This window comes from Schistocerca piceifrons, chromosome 1 (genome assembly GCF_021461385.2).
Source record: "Schistocerca piceifrons isolate TAMUIC-IGC-003096 chromosome 1, iqSchPice1.1, whole genome shotgun sequence".
NCBI lineage: Eukaryota > Metazoa > Arthropoda > Insecta > Orthoptera > Acrididae > Schistocerca > Schistocerca piceifrons.
This window is the reverse complement of record NC_060138.1, coordinates 939,565,213-939,587,581: the sequence shown is the minus strand read 5'-3', so window position 1 is coordinate 939,587,581 and position 22,369 is coordinate 939,565,213. Positions and strand designations below refer to the sequence as shown.

General features: G+C 45.0%; 1 protein-coding gene across 1 annotated transcript in view; it reads left to right on the top strand.

Moving 5' to 3' along the window:
• Window positions 1-22,369, top strand: part of LOC124776701 — a 118,377-nt gene that overhangs the window by 15,598 nt on the left and 80,410 nt on the right. The gene's annotated exons all lie outside the window — the stretch shown is intronic.

Sequence of the window (22,369 nt, the reverse complement as noted above, 5' to 3'; positions counted from 1 at the left end):
TCGCTAAAGGCTACAATCCGACCTTTAGCAAAGTCGGAAACGTGATGGTACGCATTTCTCCTCCTTACACGAGGCATCACAACAACGTTTCACCAGGCAACGCTGGTCATCTGCTGTTTGTCTATGAGAAATCGGTTGAAAACTTTCCTCATGTCAGCACTTTGTAGGTGTCGGCACCGGTGTCAACCTTGTGTGAATGCCCTGTAAAGCTATTTATTTGCGTATCACAGCATCTTCTTCCTGTTCGTTAAATTTTGCGTCCGTAGCACGTCATCTTCGTGGTGTAGCAATTTTAATGGCCAGGAGTGAATATCCGTTTATCCCCTGTACCATCAGACTTTCGGAAAAACACCATCCACACAGTTCCGAAGATTGCGACAGCCAAAACGTTAGAATTATAGCACCATCAACTCAACGGATCATTCAAACAAGATGCGGACAAGATTAATATACAGAAGAATGGAAAAGGAAATTGAGAATCTGCTAGTGACTATGAGTTTGGCTTTAGGAAAGGTAAAGGCACCATAGAGGCAGTATTGACGTGCGGTTGATAACGGAAGCGAGAAGGAAGAACAATAAAGACGCGTTCAAAGGGGTTATCAACGTGAAAAACGCGTTCGACAGCATAAACTGGTGCAATATGTTAGAAATACTCATGAAAGTAGGGATAAGCTATAGGGAAAGACGGATAATACACAACTTGTACAAGAACCAAGAGAGAACAATAAAAGTGGAAGATCAAGAACGAAACTTTCAAGAAGGGTCGTCGAGCAGCTGCGCAAAACTATAGGCCTATATCTCTGACATCGATCTGTTGCTCAACTATAGAACATGATTTTTGCTCGCGTATCATGTCATTTCTGGAAACCCAGAATCTGCACTGTGGGAATCAACATGGATTCCGGAAATATCGATCGTGTGAGACCCAACGCGCTTGATTTGTTCATAAGACCCAGAAAATATTAGATACTGGCTCCCAGGTAGATGCCATTTTTCGTGACTTCCGGAAGGCGTTCGATACAGTTCCGCATTGTCGCCTGATAAACAAAGTAAGAGCCTACGGAATATCAGACCAGCTGTGTGGCTGGATTGAAGAGTTTTCAGCAAACAGAACACAGCATGTTGTTATCAATTGAGAGACGTCTACAGACGTTAAAGTAACCTCTGGCGTGCCACAGGAGAGTGTTATGGGGTCATTGCTTTTCACAATATATATAAATGACCTAGTAGATAGTGTCGGAAGTTCCATGCGGCTTTTCGCGGATGATGCTGTAGTATACAGAGAAGTTGCAGCATTAGAAAATTGTAGCGAAATGCAGGAAGATCTGCAGCGGATAGGCACTTGGTGCAGGGAGTGGCAACTGACCCTTAACATAGACAAATGTAATGTATTGCGAATACATATAAAGAAGGATACTTTATTGTATGATTATATGATAGCGGAACAAACACTAGTAGCAGTTACTTCTGTAAAATATCTGGGAGTATGCGTCCGGAACGATTTGAAGTGGAATGATCATATAAAATTAATTGTTGGTAAAGTGGGTGCCAGGTTGAGATTCATTGGGACAGTAGTTAGAAAATGTAGTCCATCAACAAAGGAGGTGGCTTACAAAACACTCGTTTCTCATCAGTGTGGGATCCGTACGAGGTCGGGTTGACAGAGGAGATAGAGAAGATCCAAAGAAGAGTGACGTGTTTCGTCACCGGGTTGTTTGGCAACCGTGATAGCGTTACGGAGATGTTCAGCAAACTCAAGTGGCAGACTGCAAGAGAGGCGCTCTGCATCGCGGTGTAGCTTGCTGTCCAGGTTTCGAGAGGATGCGTTTCTGGATGAGGTATCGAATATATTGCTTCCCCCTACTTATACCTCCCGCGGAGATCACGAATGCAAAATTAGAGAGACTCGAGCGGGTACGGAGGCTTTCTGGCAGTCGTTCTTCCCGCGGACCATACGCGACTGGAACATGAAAGGGGGTAATGACAGTGGCACGTAAAGTGCCCTCCATCACACACCGCTGGGTGACTTGTGAAGAATAAATGTAGATGTAGATATAGATGAAGTGCTCGGATTAGAATGGCTGTAAGACAGGGAGGTAGCCTTTCGCCCCTACTGTTCAATCTATACATCGAAGAAGCAGTAACGGAAGGTTCAAGAGGGTGATTAAAATTCAGGGTGAAAGGATATCACTCATAAGATCCGCTGGTGACATTTCTATCCGCAGTGAAAGTGAAGAAGAATTACAGAATCTGATGAACGCAGTGAACGGTCTAATGAGTACAGAATATGCACGTACAGTAAATCAAAGAAAGACGAATGTAATGAGAAGTAGCAGATATGGGAAAAGCGGGAACTTATCAGTGTTGGTAACAACGAAGTAGACGAAGTGCTGTGGGGAATCATTGAACATTCCCGCTGTAGCCCCTATAGTGTCATGAAGTTCCGATCTACATCTACATTGATACTCCGCAAGCCACCCAACGGTGTGTGGCGGAGGGCACTTTACATGCCACTGTCATTACCTCCCTTTCCTGTTCCAGTCGCGTATGGTTCGCGGGAAGAACGACTGTCTGAAAGCCTCCGTGCGCTCTCTAATCTCTCTAATTTTACATTCGTGATCTCCTCGGGAGGTATAAGTAGGGGGAAGCAATATATTCGATACCTCATCCAGAAACGCACCCTCTCGAAACCTGGCGAGCAAGCTACACCGCGATGCAGAGCGCCTCTCTTGCAGAGTCTGCCACTTGAGTTTATTAAACATCACCGTAACGCTATCACGGTTACCAAATAACCCTGTGACGAAACGCGCCGCTCTTCTTTGGATCTTCTCTATCTCCTCCGTCAGACCGATCTGGTACGGATCCCACACTGATGAGCAATACTCAAGTATGGGTCGAACGAGTGTTTTGTAAGCCACCTCCTTTGTTGATGGACTACATTTTCTAAGCACTCTCCCAATGAATCTCAACCTGGTACCCACCTTACCAACAATTAATTTTATATGATCATTCCACTTCAAATCGTTCCGCACGCATACTCCCAGATATTTTACAGAAGTAACTGCTACCAGTGTTTGTTCCGCTATCATATAATCATACAATAAAGGATCCTTCTTTCTATGTATCCGCAATACATTACATTTGTCTATGTTAAGGGTCAGTTGCCACTCCCTGCACCAAGTGCCTATCCGCTGCAGATCTTCCTGCATTTCGCTACAATTTTCTAATGCTGCAACTTCTGTGTATACTACAGCATCATCCGCGAAAAGCCGCATGGAACTTCCGACACTATCTACTAAGTCATTTATATATATTGTGAAAAGCAATGGTCCCATAACACTCCCCTGTGGCACGCCAGAGGTTACTTTAACGTCTGTAGACGTCTCTCCATTGATAACAACATGCTGTGTTCTGTTTGCTAAAAACTCTTCAATCCAGCCACACAGCTGGTCTGATATTCCGTAGGCTCTTACTTTATCAGGCGACAGTGCGGAACTGTATCCAACGCCTTCCGGAAGTCAAGAAAAATAGCATCTACCTGGGAGCCTGTATCTAATATTTTCTGGGTCTCATGAACAAATAAGGCGAGTTGGGTCTCACACGATCGCTGTTTCCGGAATCCATGTTGATTCCTACATAGTAGATTCTGGGTGCTCCCGTGGCCTTCAAAATGACATCTGTAATGAAGGTGCGCTGCAAGCATAGAGCTCTAGCAGTGAGTTTCTTTCGGCAGGAAACCAGAGTATCGCAGATATTCATAATCGCTTGCACACCTGGCAGTGAACAAAAGCACGGTGAGTCATTGGGCAAGCCGTCTGCTAAAATCGTAACAAGGTTCCGCAAACATGTCCGATTTCCCGCGTGCAGGCCGGCCCCGCACAGCTGTGACTCCTGCAACGTTGTAACGTGCGGACACTCTCACTGTAGGTGACAGACGGATCACACTCAAACACCTCGCTACACAACTGGACGTCTCTGCTAGTAGTGGTTCAAATGGTTCTGAGCACTATGCGACTTAATTTCTGAGATCATCAGTCGCCTAGAACTTAGAACTAATTAAACCTAACTAACCTAAGGACATCACACACATCCATGCCCGAGGCAGGATTCGAACCTGCGACCGGAGCGGTCGCTCGGCTCCAGACTGTAGCGCCTAGAACCGCACGGCCACTCCGGCCGGCTCTGCTAGTAGTGCTGACACACTCGTCCACCAGTTGGAGCACCGAAAGTGAAGTGCCCGCTGTGTTTCTCGCCCCACAACAGAAGACCATTAAGAGCAACGAAAGACCATCTGTGAGAACTTGCTTGTGCATTACGAGGCGGCTGGCGACAATTTTGTTGTTGGCAGAAGAGCCAACACCGTGTTACTAGAGGAGGCCAAAATGCACGCATTTTAGCTCACCCAGGCTGAGGAGGGAAGGACTATACTGACGTGAGGTCTGGAACATGACAAGGAATTAGAATTCAGAAAGCGGACGTAATTAGTTTGATACTTAACTTTAATCCATTAATGATGAACGTCGCTCTTGACGTTACATGATTCACAATATTATCTTTTCAGAATAGTAACTGAATATGGCGCCTTGCTAGCTCGTAGCAAAATGGTTCAAATGGCTCTGAGCACTATGGGACTTAACATCTATGGTCATCTGTCCCCTAGAACTTAGAACTACTTAAACCTAACTAACCTAAGGACAGCACACAACACCCAGCCATCACGAGGCAGAGAAAATCCCTGACCCCGCCGGGAATCGAACCCGGGATCCCGGGCGTGGTAAGCGAGAACGCTACCGCACGACCACGAGATGCGGGCAGCTCGTAGCAAATGACGTAGCTGAAGGCTATGCTAAACTGTCGTCTCGGCAAATGAGAGCGTATGTAGACAGTGAACCATCGCTAGCAAAGTCGGCTGTACAACTGAGCGAGTGCTAGGGAGTCTCTCTGGACTAGACATGCCGTGTGGCGGCGCTCGGTCTGCAATCACCGATAGTGGCGACATGCAGGTCCGACGTATACTAACGGACCGCGGCCGATTTAAAGGCTACCACCTAGCAAGTGTGGTGCCTCGCGGTGACACCACAAATTTTTAGTCGAACGTTGTCACAGATGATGAAATATGGATTCATCACTTCGAACCGGAAAGAAAACGGCAATCCATGTTGTGGCGCCATACAACCTCTACTCCGAAGAAGTAGGAAGAATAAAATGTCCAAAGCTGCACCCTCAGCCGATAAAATCATGACGACGGCCTTCTGGAGCTCTGAAGGGGTTATTCTAAAGGCTCTCCTCCCTCACGGTGCACCACTCACATCTGAAGTGTACTGTGCTGCCGGCCCGTGTGGCCGAGCGGTTCTAGGCGTTATAGTCTCGAGCCACGCGACCGCTACGGTCGCAGGTTCGAATCCTGCCTCGGGCATGGATGTGCGTGATGTCCTTAGGTTAGTTAGGTTTAAGTAGTTCTAAGTTCTAGGCGACTGATGACCTCAGAAGTTAAGTCGCGTAGTGCTCAGAGCCATTTGAACCTTTTGTACTGTGCTACCCTCATGAAACTGACGAAACGACTTCAGTGTGATCGTCGTCATAAAACTGCAAAAGAACGTTTGCTTCTCCACGATAACGGAAAGTCTCACACAAATCTGCGCACCCGAGAGGAGTTCGTTCATGCGTACGAACATTCTAGTCTTGACCACTCCAGTTCTCAAGTTGTATTGATAGAAGTAATTGATGTCACGAGGCAGAGACGTGCGCGCAATTATCGGCAAAAGTCAACAGTGTGTGTGAAACATGTAGCAAAGAGTTATCTGGCGTCCCCGAGGACGCGGGACCGCCTCAACTGACAGTGCGCAAGCTGTTGGGCGGCGGGCCACGAGATAGTGGCTTGCGTCAGCCGCCGGCGAGTCGTTGACCGCGGGCGCATGCGCACATACCGCTCTGCCGTCCAGGCAGTGGGTCAGTGGGCCTCGCACCGCGCAGCCGCCTTATCAACCGGCTGCCGCGTCTGTCGCCTGTACCGGACAGTGTGCTCTCCATCAGGACACGCCCCTCACTCTGCGTGTCTGCTAGCCGCGCCAGCTTCTCCTTATAAAACGCAGTGTTCCGGCGTAAAAAATGATTCAAATGGCTCTGAGCACTATGGGACTTAACATCTGAGGTCATCAGTCCCCTAGAACTTAGAACTACTTAAACCTAACTGACCTAAGGACATCACACACATCCATGCCCAAGGCAGGATTCGAACCTGCGACCTTAGCAGTTACGCGGCTCCGGACTGATGCGCCTAGAAGCGCTCGACCACGCCGGGTGATATGCCAGTATGGCGCATACGAATACAGGCTTCCAATGTGCATTCTCCGCGATGTCGCCAATCACGGATGCGACCATCATGATGCTGTAAACACAACATGGATTCATCGGAAAAAATTACATTTTGTCATTCATGCACCCAGGTTCGTCATTGAGTACACCATCGCAGGCACTCCTGTCTGTGATGCAGCGTCAAGTGTAATCGCAGCCACGGTCTCCGAGCTGATAGTCCATGCTGCTGGAAACGTCGTCGAACTGTTCGTGCAGATGGTTATTGTCTTGCAAACGTCCCCATCTGTTGAATGAGGGATCGAGACGTGGCTGCACGACCCGTTACAGCCATGCAGATAAGATACCTGTCATCTCGGCCCGCGCGGGATTAGCCGAGCGGTCTAGGGCGTTGCAGTCATGGACTGTGCGGCTGGTCCCGGCGGAGGTTCGAGTCCTCCCTGGGGCATAGGTGTGTGTGTTTGTCCTTAGGATACTTTAGGTTAAGTAGTGTGTAAGCTTAGGGACTGGTGACCTTAGCAGTTAAGTCCCATAAGATTTCACACACAATTTTTTTTGTCATCTCGACTGCTAGCGATACGAAGCCGTTGGGATACAGCATGGCGGTCCGTATTACCCTCCTGAACCCAGCGATTCCATATTGTGCTAAAAGTCATTGGATCTCGACCAACGCGAGCAGCAATGTCGCGATACGAGAATCCGCAATCGTGATAGGCTACAATCCGACCTTTATCAAAGTCGGAAACGTGATGGTACGCATTTCTCCTCCTTACACGAGGCATCACAACAACGTTTCACTAGCAACGCCGGTCAACTGCTGTTTGTTTATGAGAAATCGGTTGGAAAATTTCCTCATGTCAGCACGTTGTAGGTGTCGCCACCGACGCCAACCTTGTATGAATGCTCTGGAAAGCTAATCTTTTGCATATCACAGTATCGTCTTCCTATCGGTTAAATTTCGCGTCTGTAGCACTTCATCTTCGTCGTGTAGCAGTTTTAATGTGCAGTAGTGTAAAAAGGCTCTGTATTGGCAGAGCTGTCATTTGCGGTAAGGTGATACATGTGAAAAGGTATCCAGTGTGATTAAGGGCGCACGACGGGAATTAAGACTTTGAGCGCGGAGTGGCAGTTGGACCTGGACACGAGGGGCATTCCGTTTCTGATATCGTTAGGGAATTCAGTGTTCAGAGACTCACAGTGTCACGAGTGTGCCGAGAATACCTAATTTCAAGCATTGCCTCTCACTAGGGACAACGCAGTGGCCCATGGCCTTCACTTAACGACAGAGAACAGCGGCGTTTGCGTAGAGTTGTCAGACCAACAGACAAACAAGTGCGTGAAATATCAGCCGAAATCAATATGGGACGTACGACAGAAGTATACGTTAGGACAGTGCGGCGCAGTTTGGTGCTAATGGGCTATGGCAGCAGACGACCGACGCGAGGGCCTTTGCTAACAGCACGACATTAGCTGCAGCGCCTCTCAAGGGCTCGTGGCCATTTCGATTGGACCCTAGACAACTGGATAACCGTGGCCTCATCAGATGAACCCCGGTTTCAGTTGGTAAGAGCTATGGTAAAGTTCGAGAGTGATTCTGACCTCAGGAACTGGTGATGGCTGCATAATTATGTGGACTCTGTCTACATGGAATGGACTGAGGCCTGTGGTCCAACTGAACCGATAGTTGACTGGAAATGTTTATGATCGGCTACTTCCTGACCTTTTGCACCTATTCATCGATTTCATGTTGCCAGACAACGAATTTTTATGGATGACAATGCACCATGTCAGATGGCCGCAATTGTTCGCGATTAGTTTGAAGAACATTCTGCACAATTATAGCGAATGGTACGGCCACCCAGATCGCCCGACGTGAATCCCTTCCAACAGTTATGAGACACAATCGAGAGGCCAGTTCGTGCGCCAAATCCTGCACCGGCATCACTTCCCCAATTACGGACGGTTATAGAGGCAGCATGACTCAATGATTCTGCAGTGGTCTGCTAACGACTTGTTGAGTCGATGCTGCGTTACACCGGGTTAAAGGAGGTCCGAGACGATATTGGGAGGTATCCATGACTTTTGTCACCTCAGTGTATTACATAGGCAACAGTTAACGTTCCGCGTTCTGGCCCTGCACTGGCCAATCGGGCTCGAACGACCACTGTGTCATCCTCTGCCAATGGCGTCTATGTGGTATGGAGAGGCATGTTGTCAGCACACCGCACTTCCGGTAGCTATTTGTTTTTTGACCATGGAACAGCGAATAATCGGTCGAGTAGCTTCTCAGTTGCCCACAGAAGCTGAGCACACCCGTACCAGTACTCCCACCAAGAAAAACTCACAGGCATGCCGGTAATCGAATCCAGGTCCCGTCGTGACCACTCAGCAACAGAGTGGACGATGTATTGCATAACCTTTCTGAATGAAGATAATCGGACAATGGTACGGTGTAACTAGTCTACAAGCTACATAAATCTAACTGCACCATTACAATAAAAACCACAGACTTCATAACATACGCTCCTTAAATTTTAAAATTCCCGTTTCCAGAGACGGAAGAAATGGAAAATACATTAGGCAAAGGACATATTCATGAAGAGCTACTCTAAGAGAAAAATAATCCTTACTTTTTAATATGTTGTAAACATAATTGTTTTTGGATGAATGTCTTTGTCAGCATATTTGGAATGAGACAGGAATCTGAACTGGGACAATATATTAATTTTAGGATAAATTTCCTTTATTTTAGTCTGTGATGGCAGAACTGTTGGGTCAGACTGCTGGTTTCTACCAGCGAGGACCATCTTCAGATGTGTTTTAAAGCACGACCTAGTACAATTAAGCCATAGTGCCATCTTAAAAAGACGGTTTTAACAAACGTCTCATTTTATGAGTATTCACCTGATCTGTTCTTAGTCTCTTAATACACTGACAGAAAAAATCGCAACATCAAAAAATAAAGAATGAAGAACAACGAAATTATATGGAATACAAATGTCTAGATAACATATTTAATTGAGTCACATTGTAAGGTCACATGTTAATGTAAACGCGAGATAAACCACTGCAAATGAGAAATGCTCGTACATCAATAATCCGCGTTACCGCCAGAATGTTGAACGCAAGCATGCAAGCAAGCAAACGTGCATACGTTGATTTGTTGTACTGGTGCCGGATGTCAGTTTGTGTGCTGGAGTTGCAACCTGTTGTACTTGGTGTGTCAACACAGGGTTGTGGACGACACTGGAGTTGTCGTCTGATGATGTTCCATACGTGCTTGATAGGAGACAGGTCTTGTGATCCACCAGGCCAAGGCAGCATGTCGATTCTTTGTAGAGCGTGTTAGATTGCAACATCGGTATGTGTCCGAGCGTTATCCTGTTGGAAAACATCCCTGAAATTCTGTTTGTCAATGGGGGCACAACAGGTCGAATCACCAGGCGTACACAATTGCAGTCGTGGTGTGTGGAATAACCACGAGAGTGCTCCTGCTGTCAAACGCAATCACACCCCGCACCATAACTCCAGGTGTAGCTCCAGTTGAGTTGTTTGCAGGCTCTCAACTAGCCTCCTCCTAACCAACACATGGCCGTCACTGGTACGGAGGCAGAAGCAGCTTTCATCAGAAAACACACCAGAGACCTCCTAGTTGCCCTCCAATGAGCTCTTACTTGGCACCAGAGGAGTTGCAAATAGCGGTGGCTGGGAGTCGGTGTAATGCAGCTACAGTGCATCTGTCTCGGCGCTGTCCTTGAAGTAACAGTTAGTTGTGTCACTGCGGTGCCAAATGATTCTCAGATTGCTGCTGCAGATGCAGTACCATGAGCCAGAAAAAAAAGAGATGGGGCCCCTCCACGTCCGCATCAACGTTGTGACCAAACCAAAAGTTCTACTGTCACCTCCGTCAACATGTCAGTTATCTAGTAGGTGGATCACAGGATGCTGGGCTGTGATGTTATCCGTGGGGCCCCTCCACGTCCGCACCAACGTTGTGACCAAACCATAAGCTCTACTGTCACCTCCGTCAACATGTTAGTTATCTAGTAGGTGGATCACAGGATGCTGGGCTATGATGTTATTCGTGCGTCTGGGTAAGACTACGCATTAACACGGTCCATCAGGTGATAGATAGTGGACGAAACGCGAATGAGGGTAGCAATTTGAAGAGCAGAGGGAAAAAAGTGCCAAGGCTCGTGCCGTGGGAAAAAAAAAACCTCTGCGACAGTGGGAGGGGTAGTAAGAGCAGTAGTGGCTTACTAGCTGCGATAGTTCATCAAAGGTTGGGTTTGTTAGTATGGGTATCATGCATCATTACCGTGGCAGGCGATGGCGATGGACTTTGCTGCAGCTGCTGCATTCCTGGAACAATCAGGATCGTTATATATTAGTGGGAGATTGGCTATAGATCATCTCACTGCGTGTGTGTGTGTGTGTGGGGGGGGGGGGGGGTGGAGCTTGTCTTCATGTAGTGTACGGTACGGCTTTCCTGCGTGGTGCCAGTTATTCGGCAAGTGCGTTCCAACTGGATATCCAGTAATGGTAGCTGATTAACAGGGGCTCACCTGTACCGTTGTGTTTGCGTGTACTTGGCCATAGATGTTAGGTCCTTACAAGTATGTCTTTTGGTCTTTTATGTTTCCATCTATGGTTGTGGTCGTAGTTCCTTAGATTCAGAATAAACGGGTTCTGCGAATGTCTGGAATTTCTGTAAAGTCTTGTGGTGAGTTTGTGAATTACCTTCGTGAGAGTCTCATGTCGGTATTCCTGGTGAAGGTCCGCGATACGTGTGTATCGTGGAGCATTGTTTATGATTTTGAGTACTTTGTTTTGTATGATCTGCAGACGGCGCAGGCATGATCCAGAGTTACAGGCCGAACACGATGGTCTTCGCTCTCAGTAGTGACAAGTGAACATCCGGAGCCTCGCCTTCTTGTGAATGTGCATTCTCGTGACCGCCGCTGCCAGCAGTACTGTAGAAGGTCTACATTCCTGAAATGTCTTTCTACAATATCGCAGACGAAACATCCAGCTCCTCGTAGCCCTGTTACACGACCTCGTTCAAACACAGTGAAGTTTTGATAATGGCGTCTTTGCCACCTTAATAGCGTTCGTGACTAACATCAACTCACTACGTCCAATCTTAAAAGTAACTAACGCACATAACCGTCACAGAGTGTATTTAAAACAAATCTGATTTGCATTCTCGTTGTGACGCTACTTCCGCTACTGTTATGCAAGCGGTGCGAAATGCGAATAGACATTATCTTTCAAATGTAGAAAGACCTCTACAAACTTTCTTTTACGTCACATAACTCCTTCTTGACGTTGAATTTTTTTTCGTCAGTGTAGTTACAACTTACACTACTGGCCATTAAAATTGCTACACCACGAGGATGACGTGCTACAGACGCGCAATTTAACCGACAGGAAGAAGATGCTGTGATATGCAAATGATTAGCTTTTCAGAGCATTCACACAAGGTTGGCGCCGGTGGCGACACCTACAACGTGTTGACACGAGGAAAGTTTCCAACCGATTTCTCATGCACAAACAGCGGTTGACCGGCGTAGCTTGATGAAACGTTGTTGTGATGCCTCGTGTAAGGAGGAGAAGTGCGTACCATCACGTTTCCGACTTTGATAAACGTCGGATTGTAGCCTATCGCGACTACGGTTTATCGAATTGCGACATTACTGTTCGCGTTGGTCGAGATCCAATGACTGTTAGCAGAATATGGAATGGGTGCGTTCAGGAGGGTAACACGGAACGCCGTGCTGGATCCCAACGACCTCGTATCACTAGCAGTCGAGATGACACGCATATTATCCGCATGGCGTGACGGATCGTGCAGCCACGTCTCGATCCCTGAGTCAACAGATGGGGATGTTTGCAAGGCAACAACCATCTGCACGAACAGTTGGACGACGTTTGCAGCAGCATGGACTATCAGCTCGGAGACCATGGCTGCGGTTACCCTTGACGCTGCATCACAGACAGGAGCTCCCTCGATGGTGTACTCAACGACGAACCTGGGTGCACGAATGGCAAAACGTCATATTTCTGATGAATCCAAGTTGTGTTTACAGTATCATGACGGTCGCATCCGTGTTTGTCGACATTGCGGTGAAAGCACATTGGGAGCGTGTATTCGTCATCACCATACTGGCGTATCACCCAGCGTGATGGTATGGGGTGCCATTGGTTACACGTCTCGGTCACCTCTTGTTCGCACTGACGGCACTTTGAACAGTGGACGTTACATTTCAGATGTGTTACGACCCGTGGCTCTACCCTTCATTCGATCCCTGCGGGCGAAACCCTACATTTCAGCAGGATAATGCACGAGCGCATGTTGCAGTTCCAGTACAGGCCTTTCTGGATACAGAAAATGTTCGACTGCTGTCCTGGCCAGCATATTCTCCAGATCTATCACCAATTGAAAACGTCTGGTCAATGGTGGCCGAGTAACTGGCTCGTCACAATACTTCGGTGACTACTCTTGATGAACTGTGGTATCGTGTTAAAGCTGCATGGGCAGCTGTACCTGTACAAGCTATCCAAGCTCTGTTTGACTCAATGCCCAGGCGTATCAAGGGCGTTATTACGGCCAGAGGTGGTTGTTCTGGGTACTGATTTCTCAGGATCTATGCACCCAAATTGCGTGAAAATGTAATCACATGTCAGTTCTAGTATAATATATTTGTCCAATGAATACCCATTTATCATCTGCATTTCTTCTTGGTGTAGCAATTTTAATGGCCAGTAGTGTATTTTCTCGTGAGCTACGAGCTGAGAAAACAAGGGTAGCGTGGAATCTGTTCCTGAATCGCCCAATACGATCTGCCTTTGACATTATGAGCCAAGTCCACTAACACCGTCCATTATGTTTTTGCTTGGTCCGTACTTTCGTTGCCTGCTTAATAACAACAAGCCCAGTAATCTTTATATACGACTGAGTTGACGCACCTCCTGCGCTCTATTAAAGTCTACGAAGTCTACGTGTATTGTGTGCATTTCGCACTTCTGAAAAGGGCTAAACAGCAATCTAACTTGAAGTTGGTAAAACCATTCATGAAATAGAGCTTACACTAACATTTTCCTTTCTCGAATGTTTTGTAGAATATAAAAATGTGCCCTTCCAAATTCAATCACATGATATTACGGACAAAACACCGCCTAGCAAATACTATTGTAATGACCGGTTTAGGCCGAATTAGCCATTTTAGTTTAAAATGCAGAGACCTGCCATGAGCGTTGCCATCAGCCTTCCGTAATTTAGGACTCTCAGATTCACCAAAAGCTGCTCTTTGCAGTAAAAAAGTAATTTATTATGTGCTTTATTAATTAAACTATGAAACAAGTTCGCCGTTTCCTCATGGCGAGACACAATACTACCTTTCAGTGACGAATGGCAGTTTGCTTTAAATGTGCCAAAATCAAAGTTAGTGCGGGTCAAAAGGAAAAACAGCACTGTAATGGTCGAATACAGTAATGGTGGTGTGCTGCTTGAATACAGTAACGTTGTAAGACGCATCGAACACAGACGTGCCGACAAGCCTCATAACTTGACACATTAAGCTCCTCCATATGGTAAAAGCCAAAGAGTTACATATAACTAGGGAAATGACTGAGAATTTAGTACATTTGGAAACCTGTTCCCCATTCGTATTTAGTACATTTGGAATCCTGTTCCCCATTCCATCTGGTGGTAATCCACTTAACGACTAGTGATACTCCCGCCGACTTTTAAACGAGATTGGATAGGGTATCTTCGATCTCGTTGTTGCACGCTGAAGTCTTCGGCCAGAGAAGTTGGCGAATCTGTAGAAGCCCTTTCTACCGAAGTTGACAATAACAAGGTAAAGGTATAACCACGTAGGCGGGAACCGCTAAGGGAGCGAGAGGTTTCGCCAGCGGTCAAACGACACTTCCACTTGGGTGGCAGTTAAGGTCGGACACAAGTCCAGTTAGTCTCCACAGGTAAACTTTGGTCCAGCTTGAGGAGCTGGTATGTCTTCCATATAGAGCTCTGAGTGCCTTTTGACTGTTCAAAGTATCACGGCAGTGTTTTGACTATCGATTTCGTATAGATTCCGATTTAATTACGTAAACTGATATTGCTTTATGTAAGTCTGCAGGCTATCGTGGCCGTTGTCACTGAAGTTAAAATCTTCTGGGTTATTAGCCCGACTCATATTTCCTCTAAAATGAACGATGTTTCGACCCCGCTGCAGTTTTCTAGCAGTAGTAAATACCGGAAGATCCTGAGGAAGATCCCAGCAGAGGGGTCGAAACGTCGTTCATCTTACAAGAACTGTGACGTTGCCTAATAACCCAGAAGATGAAACTTCCTGGCAGATTAAAACTGTCTGCCCGACTGAGATTCGAACTCGGGACCTTTGCCTTTCGCGGGCAAGTGCTCTACCATCTGAGCTACCGAAGCACGACTCACGCCCGGTCCTCACAGCTTCACTTCTGCCAGTATCTCGTCTCCTACCTTCCAAACTTTAGAGAAGCTCTCCTGCGAACCTTGCAGAACTAGCACTCCTGAAAGAAAGGATACTGCGGAGACATGGCTTAGCCACAGCCTGGGGGATGTTTCCAGAATGAGATTTTCACTCTGCAGCGAAAGGCAAAGGTCCCGAGTTCGAGTCTCGGTCGGGCACACAGTTTTAATCTGCCAGGAAGTTTCATATCAGCTCACACTCCGCTGCAGAGTGAAAATCTCATTCTGAACCCAGAAGATTTTAATTTCAGTGGTGTTTTCTTTGTAGATTGAACCACGTGGATATAGATTAGCCTGTTCATATCGTAACAGCAGTAAATAACTCCTAACTGGTTTCATTCATTATTTAAAACATCACAGGAGTATTTTGCTTAATAATTTCATGTATATTACGCTTAAGTTTTGTGAAATTACGACACTTTTCGTTGTGTGCTGATAAATGTAACTATAATTCCATTAGGATCTGCTAGTATACGACTGCAAGCTTCGTAACGCTTGTGTTGCAATGCATTCTGTTTCGCAAGGTTCCACGTTACTCAGTAGCAAACAGTGATATCTCCAAGCTCTTCCACCTGAATAAGAAGTCCAACCGAGTAATATGTAGCTTTTCCTTTCCACTTTTTAGACGTGTGTTGTATTAAATTGGTTAGTACGATGTCCCTCGAAATATATTTTTCATTACTAATAGTACGTTTTCTGTCGTCTGAATGAATGTCATTGAATTTATGTTCTCGGTATATTCTGTCTCGCCTTAAGGTAAGGGACTTAAGATCCTCGTACAATAAATGTCATAAAATTTCATTACTCTTTTGATATACAACCAGTACGGTACGAATTAATTGAAACTGAATTGTTGAGTGGCCCGCCTGTCATTCTCGATTCTCATGAAGACTATCTCTAAAAGTTTTAAGCGGCCTCTTGAATAAAATGGCAACTTTTGCTATGATTTTGCAATGAATTAAGACCACCAAGTTTAGGCTTTTTGCATATAATGTCTATTCCACCTAAGATTTTGTTTAGGCTTCTTCAAACGTCAATTAAGTATCGAGATTTAAGCGACGGGAAATAGAACGAGCGCTTATGGTCAGTTACAGGAAAGGGGAACGATTGACTTCGGTTTACACGGAGAATTCTAGGAACGTATTGTTCTTCTTTAAAGGAGACAGCATAAACAGTGCTTGTGCGACCCATTCTTGAGTTCTGTTCAATTGTTTGGGATCCCCACTAGATTGAATTAGAGGAGGATATCGAAGAAATTAAAGCGCATAGGTGTGATAAAACGCAAGTACTACGAAATTTTCCGCAGAAAGGGAATAACAAGTAGTACTACAAAGTAAGTTCCTCCCCATATGCCATATAGTGGCTAGCGGAATACATATGAGTCTACATGCAGTTATACCAAGAACTATTTGTTGCGAAATCCCGGAGTTATTTAATCATTCTCCTAGAAACTGAGCAGTGTCTCCATCCTCACACACATCCCATCCCCACTCTTCCTGCTCCTCAAGTGGCCCTCTCCCCTCCCCGGCCCCCCCCCCTCCAAACACACACAATACATAAGACGAAGATGTTCTTATTCCCATTCGTTTTTGTGCGCCCCAAGAGTAAACGAGAGTGGAATAGATATGGAGAGATAAAGTCATAACAGCCTAATCCCCTATTAAGTGTACCTGAACTACTATCAGACACTATTTACAATACTGACAGACGGTACCATTATTCCACCAGGAGAACGTATTTCCTGAAAAAAAAATTGGAATTCTATGATACAGTCACTGGCCCGTTTAGACTGGAGGTCACATAAATCTGACGTTAGAAATCAGTTCGCTGAGTGCGAGTATCTTGGCATCTGCTATGTTAGGTGTAGGTGTACTATCTATTAGTGACATATAAAAATTTGTGCCAAACCAGGAATTGAATCATCCGTAAACGCCTCCTGTACCGACCCAAGCTTCTGTATGTCATACTGCCTACATCCTTAGGGGTTAGAGTCCCAAACCGGAACAAATTTTTGTCACTTACAGGAAATATATCTGTATTAACACAGCCGATGCCTAGATATACGTACTCGGCTAATATATTTTGAACCAATTTGGTAAGGCTGTCGGTCGTCTATGATGTCGATTCTTGTTGAGATGCAAGTAAATATATATCTGACGGCTGCTTGATGTGTCATCAGTCGATGTATCTCAAAGTCAATGACAGTCTACGTTTTTGGTCATTATGACCGCAGCGTACATGTATATGTACGTGTTTTCCTTGAATATGGCCTTCAGGACAGAGACAGGCCAACAGTGTAGTAATAAAATTCAAAATTTTGTAATAATCCAGAGTGAAATTTTTCACTCTGCTGCAGAGTGTGCACTGATATGAAACTTCCTCGCAGATTAAAACTGTGTGCCGGACCGAGACTTTAACTCGGGATCTTTGTATTTAGCGGGTAAGTGCACAAGTTTCGAAGGTAGCCGAGGTACTGGCCGAAGTGAGGCTGTGAGTACAGGTCTTATGTCGCGTTTGGGTATCTGAGTCTGTAGAGCATTTGCCCGCGAAAGGCGAAGGTTCCGGGCTCGAGTCTCGGTCCGGCACACAGTTTCAATTTGCCATGAAGTTTCGTAAAGTAATAATTTTTATTGCAGAAATGGTTTAATCCGCAATGTTTGTGGAAGCAAGTATACAGAAACTGATTAAATTATTGACAATAATAGGATTCAATATTCGAAGATAATTACGCTTCTAAATAAGGAAGTGTAATTGCCCAACCGTCAGAAGGTGAGGCAACCAAATACCGTTTGCAGTAACATGTGACATGCAGCTGTCTCATATTACAATAAGTCCTTACAGACAATGTATTATACGTCAATGGAAATGCTTAGAAGCTCACAGTGGTTACGGGCCCTGCGTTTGTGTTCTAATATAGCCGCATTTGTTTCCATAAATGCCTGCGGTGAGCAACAAATTAACGTTACGGGACGGGTGAGATATTGTTGGCAATGATAAATTACGCTTTTGTCAGAAAATTAATGTCACGCTGGAATTTGGGGAAAGGCAAGGCAATTACTACGGTGTGAATGATGTAATGCCTACATTACAAACTAGGAACTATTACACAAGTCGCTATTTTGTCAGTAAAAGCCATGCGACTGTAATTCATTGTTCAAAATCATCGTTTAGGATTCTAGCTCATTAAACAATTTTTGTGTGTATGTGGTATATGCTTATTTGTGTCACATAGCGTTGCTGAACCAGTAACAAACTCTTTCTGAATAAGCTCCCTCTGTAAAGACAGAAAGATGTCTACCAAATATCGCTCTAGGCAAGCTAGTTTCTCTTATCACAAGGCCTTCGATCGTTGCACCGCTATACGACGATTGTGACAGACCGCTTTTAGTTTGTCTGTAACAGCACCTCTTCACATTTTCCCGACATTGATTTGTTGCTTCCATCACGCTTGGTGTTGCTAACCACGTTATTGCTATCAATGTAAAGGATCCGACCAGCAACTGAACACATAACAGAAAACTATTATAATAAATTATTGTCTAGATCGTACTATTCGTAATCACGCATTTTATATCTGATCATGGACCTTAAACAAGTCATACGTTTAAAAAAATACTTTTTATGGAGACAAAAATAATAACATTGGGATCGATACAATCCAGTAATGGCACCGTTTAAAATATGCTATTCGATTGTTCCTGAACGTTCAGAGCATTTCTGAAGATGCCAGCAGACGATATTGGAAATTTACTACACTAATCTGTATACTCCGACGTGAAGAAACAAGAAAAACGTACAGAGTCGACAATGACATGGAGGCATGAAGAGAGTCAAACTGTGTATATCCAAGTAGCATAAATATAATTCGTAATTCGGTCTCTTTTTCCAAAATACCTGAGTGAAAGTGAATGTAAAGCTGGATGGTATGATACATTGTATCACGGGATTCTTGGCACAAATTTTAGTGTTCTGCGTACATTGCTTTCCGGTATTGTCACTGTCTTCTCTAAATATTTTCTTTCTAATATGATGAGATACGTAAGAATAATAAGAGAAATGCTTTTTTTGTCAGTGTTTTTATGTTGCGGTTAAATGAAAATATGGCGTGTCTGCGTGTTTGTATGTGATTGTGCGTGACAGAGACAAAGGGAAAGCGAGAGGAGGGGGGGAGGGGACGAATTCAATAGAAAATAATCTTACACTTCTGTTGCTGTTGTACGGTTCGTTAACAGGACACATTTGAATGTGGATGAGAAGAGTGGTCTGAACTTGTTAAAAATACGTAGTCTGTTCCTGATGAAAGGCTGCTGTCGAGCTCACTGTATTCCTCTTGTGCTTTGTGACAACATACCGACAGAACCGTATTGTAACAAACAGTGCCACAATGTTCGGTAAAATAATATTTACAAGGGTTAGTTGGAGAGTACATTAGACGAAGAAAACGAATAGGCAGAGGACTGATAGAGAAAACTCCATCATGGTCTACCTAAGAATATATGTGACCGGAATCTTTGACGGGAGATTCATGACTGGTATTTTCTAGAGAGTTCTTTGTCAGGAGGGCATGTCATTACGGACTTGGCTATTTCTTTCGTGGTGTATAGCTGATCAGTGTTGGGAGAAAAACCTGTTTGCAGAAATCATCAATATTTTCATTTAATAGATGAAACCTTCAGATTTAAATATTTGTACCTTGAATTTAATTGATGAAAGGAGAAAATATAAAAATGCAGTAAATGAAGCAGGCAAAAAGGAATACAAACGTCTCAAAAATGAGGTCGACAGGAAGTGCAAAATGGCTAAGCAGCGATGGCTAGAGGACAAATGTAAGGATGTAGAGGCTTATCTCACTAGGGGTAAGGTAGATACTGCCTACAGGAAAATTAAAGAGATCTTTGGAGAATAGAGGACCACTTGTATGAATATGAAGAGCTCAGATGCAAACCCACTTCTAAGCAAAGAAGGGAAAGCAGAAAGGTGGAAGAAGCATATAGAGGGCCTATACAAGGGCGATGTACTTGAGGACAATATTATGGAAATGGAAGAGGATGTAGATGAAGATGAAATGGGAGATACGATACTGCGTGAAGTGTTTGTCAGAGCAGTGAAAGACCTGAGTCGAAACAAGGCCCCAGGGATAGACAACATTCCATTAGAACTACTGACGGCCTTGGGAGAGCCAGTCATGACTAAACTCTACCATCTGGTGAGCAAGATGTATGACACAGGCGAAATTCCCTCAGACTTCAAGAAGAATATACAGGGTGTTACCAAAAGGTACGGCCAAACTGTCAGGAAACATTCCTCACACACAGATAAAGAAAAGATGTTATGTGGACATGTCACAAACGCTTAATTTCCATGTTAGAGCTCATTTTAGTTTCGTCAATATGTACTGTACTTCCTCGATTCACCGCCAGTTGGCCCAATTGAAGGAAGGTAATGTTGACTTCGGTGCTTGTGTTGACATGCGACTCATTGCTCTACTGTACTAGCATCAAGCACATCAGTACGTGGCATCAACATGTTAGTGTTCATCACGAACGTGGTTCTGCAGTCAGTGCAATGTTTACAAATGCGGATTTGGCAGATGCCCATTTGATGTATGGATTAGCACGGGGCAATAGCCGTGGTGCCGTACGTTTGTATCGAGACAGATTTCCAGAACGAAGGTGTCCCGACAGGAAGACGTTCGAAGCAATTGATCGGCGTCTTAGGGAGCCCGGAACATTCCAGCCTATGACTCGCGACTGGGGAAGACCTAGAACGACGAGGACTCCTGCAATGGAGGAGGCAATTCTTCGTGCAGTTGACGATAACCCTAATGTCAGCGTCAGAGAAGTTGCTGCTGTACAAGGTAACGTTGACCACGTCACTGTATGGATAGTGCTACGGGAGAACCAGTTGTTTCCGTACCATGCACAGCGTGTGCAGGCACTATCAGCAGCTGATCGGCCTCCACGGGTACACTTCTGCGAATGGTTCATCCAACAATGTGTCAATCCTCATTTCAGTGCAAATGTTCTCTTTACGTATGAGGCTTCATTCCAACACGATCAAATTGTAAATTTTCACAATCAACATGGGTGAGCTGACGAGAATCCGCACGCAATTGTGCAATCACGTGATCAACACAGATTTTCTGTGAACGTTTGGGCAGGCATTGTCGGTGATGTCTTGATTGGGCCCCACGTTCTTCCACCTACGCTCAATGGAGCACGTTATCATGATTTCATACGGGATACTCTATCTGTGTTGCTAGAACATGTGCCTTTACAAGTACGACACAACATGTGCTTCATGCACGATGGAGCTCCTGCACATTTCAATCGAAGAGTTTGTACGCTTCTCAACAACAGATTCGGTGACCGATGGATTGGCAGAGGCGGACCAATTCCATGGCCTCCACGCTCTTGACCTCAACCCTCTTGACTTTCATTTATGGGGGCATTTGAAAGCTCTTGCCTACGCAACCCCGGTACCAAATGTAGAGACTCTTTGTGCTCGTATTGTGGACGGCTGTGATACAATACGCCATTCTCCAGGGCTGCATCAGCGCATCAGGGATTCCATGCGACGGAGGGTGGATGCATGTATCCTCACTAACGGAGGACATTTCGAACATTTCCTGTAACAAAGTGTTTGAAGTCACGCTGGTTCGTTCTGTTGCTGTGTGTTTCCATTCCATGATTAATGTGATTCGAAGAGAAGTAATAAAATGAGCTCTAACATGGAAAGTAAGCGTTTCCGGACACATGTCCACATAACATATTTTCTTTCTTTGTGTTTGAGGAATGTTTCCTGAAAGTTTGGCCGTACCTTTTTGTAACACCCTGTAATAATTCAAATCCCAAAGAAAGTAGGCGTTGACAGATGTGAAAATGTCTGTTTAATAAGTCACAGCTCCAAAATACTAACGCGAATTCTTTACAAGCGAATGGAAAAACTGGTAGAAGTCGACCTCGGGGAAGATCAGTATGGATTCCGTAGAAATGTTGGAACACGTGAGGCAATACTGACCTTACGAATTATCTTAGAAGAAAGATTAAGGAAAGGCAAACCTACGTTTCTAGCATTTGTAGACTTAGAGAAAGCCTTTGACAATGTTGACTGGAATACTCTCTTTCAAATTCTATTGGTGGCAGGGGTAAAATACAGGGAGTGAAAGGCTATTTAAAATTTGTACAGAAACCAGACGGTTGTTATAAGAGTCGAGGGGCATGAAAGGGAAGCAGTGGTTGGGAAGGGAGTGGGACAGGGTTGTAGCCTCTCCCCGATGTTATTCAATCTGTATATTGAGCAAGCAGTAAAGGAAACAAAAGAAAAATTCGGAGCTGGTATTAAAATCCAGGGAGAAGAAATAAAAACTTTGAGGTTCGCCGATGACATTGTAATTCTGTCAGAAGCAGCAAAGGACTTGGAAGAGCTGTTGAACGGAATGGATAGTGTCATGAAAGGAGGGTATAAGATGAACATCAACAAAAGCAAAACGAGGATAATGGAATGTAGTCGAATTAAGTCGGGTGATGCTCAGGGAATTAGATTAGG